This window comes from Podarcis cretensis (assembly GCF_951804945.1).
Source record: "Podarcis cretensis genome assembly, chromosome: 4".
NCBI lineage: Eukaryota > Metazoa > Chordata > Lepidosauria > Squamata > Lacertidae > Podarcis > Podarcis cretensis.
This window is the reverse complement of record NC_137173.1, coordinates 48,269,780-48,276,420: the sequence shown is the minus strand read 5'-3', so window position 1 is coordinate 48,276,420 and position 6,641 is coordinate 48,269,780. Positions and strand designations below refer to the sequence as shown.

Below are 6,641 nucleotides of genomic sequence, written 5' to 3'. Positions count from 1 at the left end.
GCCTTTGTGCTTATGAAAAATGTGACAATATTTCATTTCTACTGCTTTAAAACCTGTTTTTATGTATTTTTCTCATTTGGTTGCAAATTGCTTTGAGATTTATGAGAAATAAATTAATACAAGATATAATACTAATACCACCACCACTACTACTACTACTACTACTACTAATGTTACAATGAGTTAATACTCATGCACAAATATAGGCTAAATATCACACAGTCTGTTGTGTTGTTCTTAAAATAGGTACAGATCCCTTGTGTGTTTAGAGGCAAGGGTGTACTTGTGAACACAATGAAATCAACGGGCTGTTGGTGAGTGACTGTTTCTTCTGTTTAACGCTGAACATTAGAGGAATGGAGACTAAATCACTTGTGTCAGGATGATATTAGTAAACTGAAGGTCACTTTCAGCATACTTTAGCATGCCTTGGAGGCAATACTGATAAGGAGAAAGACAAAAGGACAAAGACAAAATTAACTTTTAATTTCCCACCAAAGCTACAGCTGACAGAAAAAGGGAGATGACTGGGATTGCTTGCAACATACCGTATAGGATTGTATATTAAATAGCTTATCTGATTTAGCTCATCACAGATACTGAGCATGTAACTATTTATAAGCATTTATATATACACTCAAGTACATAGCGTGGTAAATATTAGTGACACATTTCATATCTCTTTTCAGTGCCAATTCCTCTTGCTCTAAATTAGATGAAGATATAAACAAATCAGATATATTAATTTTCTCTTGAAGAACCTTTCATGATTGCTTACCAAGAAAAGTTATTTACATGTTGATAAAAGGTGTTATTTAACACAGTGTGTGGTAATTTCCTCTAACTCAAAGGCATTAGGTGCCTCAAAGAGCACATTTTCTGCACATATCCTTATGTTCTAGTCCTCATGAACACATACATTCCAGAGGAAGAATTTTATTTGTTGTTCTGATTTATTTGTATGAAGCCAAATATTAAACAGTGAAATTATTTATGTTTAACATATGGTGAATTATGCATGCTTCTTAAAAGTAAGGCATATGCCTTAGGGAAAAGTCAGGTTCATGCATTCAAAGTTATTGTCTTATCTGACTGCGGTAAATCATGCATGCAGATCGTGAATTAAAGCTTTAAAGACATAGGATCTGCAAACAATGTTGTAGTGTAGAGAGCAGAAGACCCTTCCCTCCAGATTTCCAGATCCCCTCACCTGCCCAACTGTGAGTCACAGCATGCCATGGCTATTGAGCTCCCTACCTCAATATTTTTTTAGTACTGTAAACCTTGACGTTTTGCCTGAGCCTGATTGTATCTCTTTCTTATGTATGTTTGTGTGGTGCTGTTTTTGGCTACAGTAGGATCAGGACTTAGAGAACTTAGATTACTATATGATATTTTAAAAGCGGAAGAATGATGTATGTGTCATGTCTCAGATGGAGGAATCCTTATTAAAGGAGGGTGCCATGTCCCAGCTGGGGATGTTCCCCTCAGAAGAGGTCCTTGGCCAAGCCCTGGGCCAGGCTCCCTCTGGGGGCAAGGAGCTGGGATCCTGCAGTGAGGCTGAGGAGGGGCCATCCACACCCAGGGTGAGTTCAGCCTCAAGACACTGACGCCAAATGAGTTCCAAGCCCAAAGGAAAGTAGGAGGTGCCATAAACACTGGATGGAAACCTGATTCTGAGCAAGTGCATGGATACAGGCAATGGCTCTTCAGGAGCAACAGTCTCCTTGGAAATAAGACCCGCCTCTTAAGGAGACCTCTGGAAAAGGGGAGTTAATAGGAGTCAGCTGAGGCTGTGGCGTGGTTCCAGCAGCACCAGCTTAAAACTCCCAGTGCTGAGCTGGAAGAGCTGCTAAACCAGCTCTGTGTCCTGCCTGCTACTGGGTTGCCTGTCTATGCCAAATCTGGCTGTGGACTGCTGTAACCTTGTCTCTTGCCTGACCCTTTTGAGCTCAGATAGCTTGGTCCCTGACTTTGAACTGTTGTGATTTTGCTTCTCGCCAGAGCCTTTGCTTTGGACCCTGCTTGCTTGTGCTCTGACCTTGGACTGACCCTCAGTACTGCTTTGGTAATGCTGCTTTGCCAGCAAGTCCCCTGTTTGCTCAGAGAGCCACCAAAAATGCTTCTCAGCTGGGGAAACATTTGGTCTCAGGCTGGCCTGGGTTGGGTGACCCCAAACATCTTTATGAAAAAGGAGTAGGCTGTATTAAATATATATCATTACAATATATTGTGTGGGTCTATGACCTGCTTAGCTGAGCTTGTTATCACTTTTAAACATTTTGCCCTATTGCCTTAGTTCCACCTGTTGATTTGCTAACATCTTGCTATGTCTGTATATGGAAAAAACAAACAAACCCCACAGTGCTGTAGTGCCGAAATAGATACAGTAGCTTTTCAAGGGGTTAAATGTGAGAGCTTAAAGTAGCTTGGAATATCTTTTCTGTGTAAAAACAGGCTGGGCTTATTGCCATAAGCACACTCAAGAGAGTCATGAAGAATAATTGTGTGAAGTTCTTATTTTCCTTCAGAGCAGCAATGAACAGTTCCTAAAGGGGAGGGGAATCTTGTCAGAGAAGATGGGTAGTTTAAAATAGCATCCATTTTGGTAGGTGGTTTTCTCAGATTCCAGCAGAAGAAGGTCAGATAGACAGATAATACAAACAAGAGGGACTTGTGTCACTTCTCTTTCCCTTTTTCCTTTTAAACTTGTCTTATTTGGGGGGGGGGGGAATACATTTCCCTGCCTCCCACCTAAATGTTTTCTGTAAAGAAACAGCATAAACATGGACAGGAACAAAAAGAATATAATGAAAGCAAATTCAGGAAACAAAATCTACAGCACATATAGTAAATGTATGCAGGCTTTTGAGTTCTCCAGAGCTCTTCATCAGGCTACAAAAGTAAACAAAGAAGTGGGTGGGACAGAATAGTCTGGCTTTTTATGACTTCTGAAGAGTCTTAAGGTGGGATTTAATATTGGGCCGCACCAAGGCCTTTGGCCAATTCCCATCTTTGGAAATTACAAAAACCATCTGTTGGTCTCCCTCTATCCTTTCACAAAACAGACAGGTTCTTTGTTAGGTAGGAACAGAGAGAAAGGTGCTGATTAACTTTAGTTGGTGTGCTAGTTTAAAATATCAGTAGAGGTCAAATTAGGTAGCTTTACCTAGCAGTTCAACTTTGGTAGCAGAATATAGGTATCTACCCAAACACACAAATGTAACTCTGTGTGATAAAGAAGGTTCCCTGATTCTGCAAAGTGTTCTACCCATGTTCAAGGAAATGTAAGTAAACCCCTCCTGAAAACCTTCTGCACTCAGTACAGGGAGGGTTGGGGAGTAAGCAGGCAGGCTGATGCATACTGTGACATTGCAGGTGGGACTTGCATGTGGGCTACTGTCCCACCCACAGTTTTAGCCCATACATGTTGAGGTAAAATCCAGAACACACCTTCTAAGTGATAGTTAATGGATTTCCAGTTATTGTTCCTATACAGTATTCTTAAAAAATGCAGAAGCATCTTGAGCTACAAATTTCAGATCCAATATTTTATTATACTATATATTAAATCTCCAATATCATTCATTTCTTATTTTAATCTTTTGTTCATACTATTAAGGGTAGGGGTGATAAGGTAAGGAAACTGGAGCTTGTGGGTTTTTTTTTTTTTTTTTGAAAGATATTTATTAAGATTTTATATAATAAAACAGACATACAAAGAAAAAAAAGATATAACAAAGAGAAAAAGTACCTCACAAAGAAATAGAAAGAAACAATTAAAACACAATCATAAACAAAAAAAGAATCCATTTTTTAAAACTTATTATCTATATAACCTTCCTTCTTGACTTCGTCACATCTCCCTTTTTTGTGTTCCCCTTTACACAATCAAGTTCAGCAAATTCTAACCCTCTTTCAGACCTCGTTTATAATTATATATGTCAACCTATTATGTCTCCAATTTTCCTTCTCTTTTCATTATCAAATTTTAACTATTCTTAATAACTTAAACCTTTATGCCATTTTGTTTAAGTTTGACATGATATTACTCTGATCTTTTCCCCCTTTTCTTTTAAATTTTTTTTTACATACTCCTTTTAACTAGATCACTGATGCCATATTCTCTTTAAATCCAACATCACTTTAACATTCATAAATTTTGTAATGTTTCTGCAGGTAGTCTTTAAACTTCTTCCAATCCTCTTCCACCGATTCTTCTCCCAGGTCTCGGATTCTGCCAGTCATTTCTGCCATCTCCATATTGTCTATTACTTGCATCTGCCATTCTTCCGGAGCTTGTGGGGTTTTTTAAAAATCTTGCATAATGTTAATTCAAAAGTCTGCCTTTTGAATTAATAAATCAACTTCCCATTTATGCAATGCATGAATAGAAATACTTACAACTGTGGTTTCCTTTTAAGAGAAAACTCCTTCTTGCTAAAAAAATTTACTTATTTTTAAAATTTAAATAATAGCTGTTCAATAGTTTTGAGAGTATCCAGAATGCCTAAGTAACAGTTCTTGAGCACACTATGCTTTCAAAATATTATTGGATGTAGATCCCCATTGTTTAATTAACAAAGTGTTGGCTAAATTATAAAATTATTGAGAAAGCATGAAGACATTGAGAAGATATTTGAAAGTCACTCCTTGTCAGCACTATGCATTAACACCAACAGGCCTGGCAAACAACTGGAATGGTTTGAAAGGGAGGACTTGAATCCCATCAAGTATTTAATCAATGCCTTCATGCTTTCTTTTTCTGTAGTTTGCTTCTCAGGATGCACCTGTATAATTATTGTCCTAGGAGATGTGATTCTGAAATCCTTTCCTGCTGCATAAACATTTGTTAATTGTATCTTGGGACCAGGATGAATTCTGATCTAAATCATGGCCTGTCCAGGCGATGTTCCCAGATAAGAGACAGGGGATTACATCTGGAATTGGCTAAGTTGTCTGCATTTCTCCCTTTGTTTTTACATTTTGGACTCTTAGAGGACTTTCAGAGGTGCATCCACCTCTTAAAAAATGTTTAGGGGTACTCTCATTTTCCTACTTATATTGAAATACTGCCCCTCAATGATGCCAAACGTAGATTTAAAAAATGTTTAGGGGTATGTGTATGCCTGCGTCCCCCCAGAAAAAAAGCAGTGGGTGCATCTCAAAATTGGGCATAGGGTCCAGGTTGCAACAGCAAAAAAAACCACAGAAAAATCTCAAGCACAAGTAAATTCATCTTTGCTCATTTAGGGGGTGATAAAGGCCTTTTAGGGTTATTGAAATATTGTTTGAAGCCCATCTGTGCTCTCCTTGTTCCCTGCCAGTTTTTCTACCCGATCAGCTGCTGCACCATTCTTTACGCTTTCTGGGAGTGTCACAGTGATTGTGGTGGTGTTACGATGCTGTACAGCAAATCATGCCTGGCTACATGATGACGTCACAAAGACAAATCAAAATAAGGACAATGCTTCCTAGTTCTCCTGAATGGGTGAACGCATTTGCCTTCTTTCATGATTTTACCCTAAAAAATAAAGGGGGGAAGCAACCTTAAAATGTGTGTGTCCTTTTTTGTTTCTGCCCAAAGTTTTCACAAACAGCACCTCCCTTATGCCTAAGCTGTACTATTATGGTGCACTTTAAATTGCTTGATTTTTAAATCAATAGCAAGATTAGATATGAGTTGATATGATTGTGTTTCAGATATTTAGTTGGCCATCATTGGTTCAGTTTGGTCTTAAAGCTACAAGCTACTGCCAACAAATGGGACAGCGGGAGAAACGTTGTCCTTTTTTACTTTTTTTAAGAACATGAGAGCTTTCCTGGATCAGAACAAAGGCTCATCTAGACCAGGAGCTTATAGGAAGTTCAAAAGCAGGACCTGAGAACAATAGTACTCTCCCTTCTTGTGATTCCCAGAAACTGTTATGCAGAGCTGGAATGCCTTCAACAGTGAAAGTAGAACATAGCCATTGTGGCTAGTAGTCATTTTTACAACAGAGAAACAATTATATGATCTTACGCCTACACATGTACATTTTATTTGTATGCCACCTTTCCATATTTAAAACCATGCTCAAGGCAGCTTACAATATGGGGGGATACATAATTACAAACATAACATAACAAAAGTAAAGGTATAGGTAAAGGGACCCCTGACCATTAGATCCAGTCGTGACCGACTCTGGGGTTGTGGATCTTATCTCACTTTACTGGCCGAGGGAGCCAACGTACAGCTTCCGGGTCATGTGGCCAGCATGACTAAGCCGCTTCTGGCGAACCAGAGCAGCGCATGGAAACACCATTTACCTTCCCGCCGGAGTGGCACCTATTTATCTACTTGCACTTGATGTGCTTTCGAACTGCTAGGTTGGCAGGAGCAGGGACCCAGCAACGGGAGCTCACCCTGTCGCAGGGATTTGAACCTCCGACCTTCTGATCGGCAAGTCCTAGGCTCTGTAGTTTAACCCACATAGCCACCCGCGTCCCCATAACAAAAGCAATAAATAAAACATCAAAAAGTGAACAACCAAATTGAACAATTTCCACATAAATCATAATAAGATCTAAAATATAAAAAATAATATAGATAACCACAATAATCCCCTTCAACAATGTCCCAGCCAAGAGTGTTCAGCAGC

At 39.1% G+C, this 6,641-nt stretch overlaps 1 long non-coding RNA gene across 2 annotated transcripts in view; it reads left to right on the top strand.

Moving 5' to 3' along the window:
* Positions 1-251: 251 nt before the first annotated feature.
* The window catches only part of LOC307213859, a 28,494-nt gene continuing 22,104 nt past the window's right edge, over positions 252-6,641 (top strand). The window contains exon 1 of one of the 2 annotated variants that reach the window (XR_013837748.1): positions 252-314. This is a non-coding gene — a long non-coding RNA (uncharacterized lncRNA). The remainder of the gene's footprint in view (positions 315-6,641) is intronic. The other variant, XR_013837749.1, reaches the window with a different exon arrangement.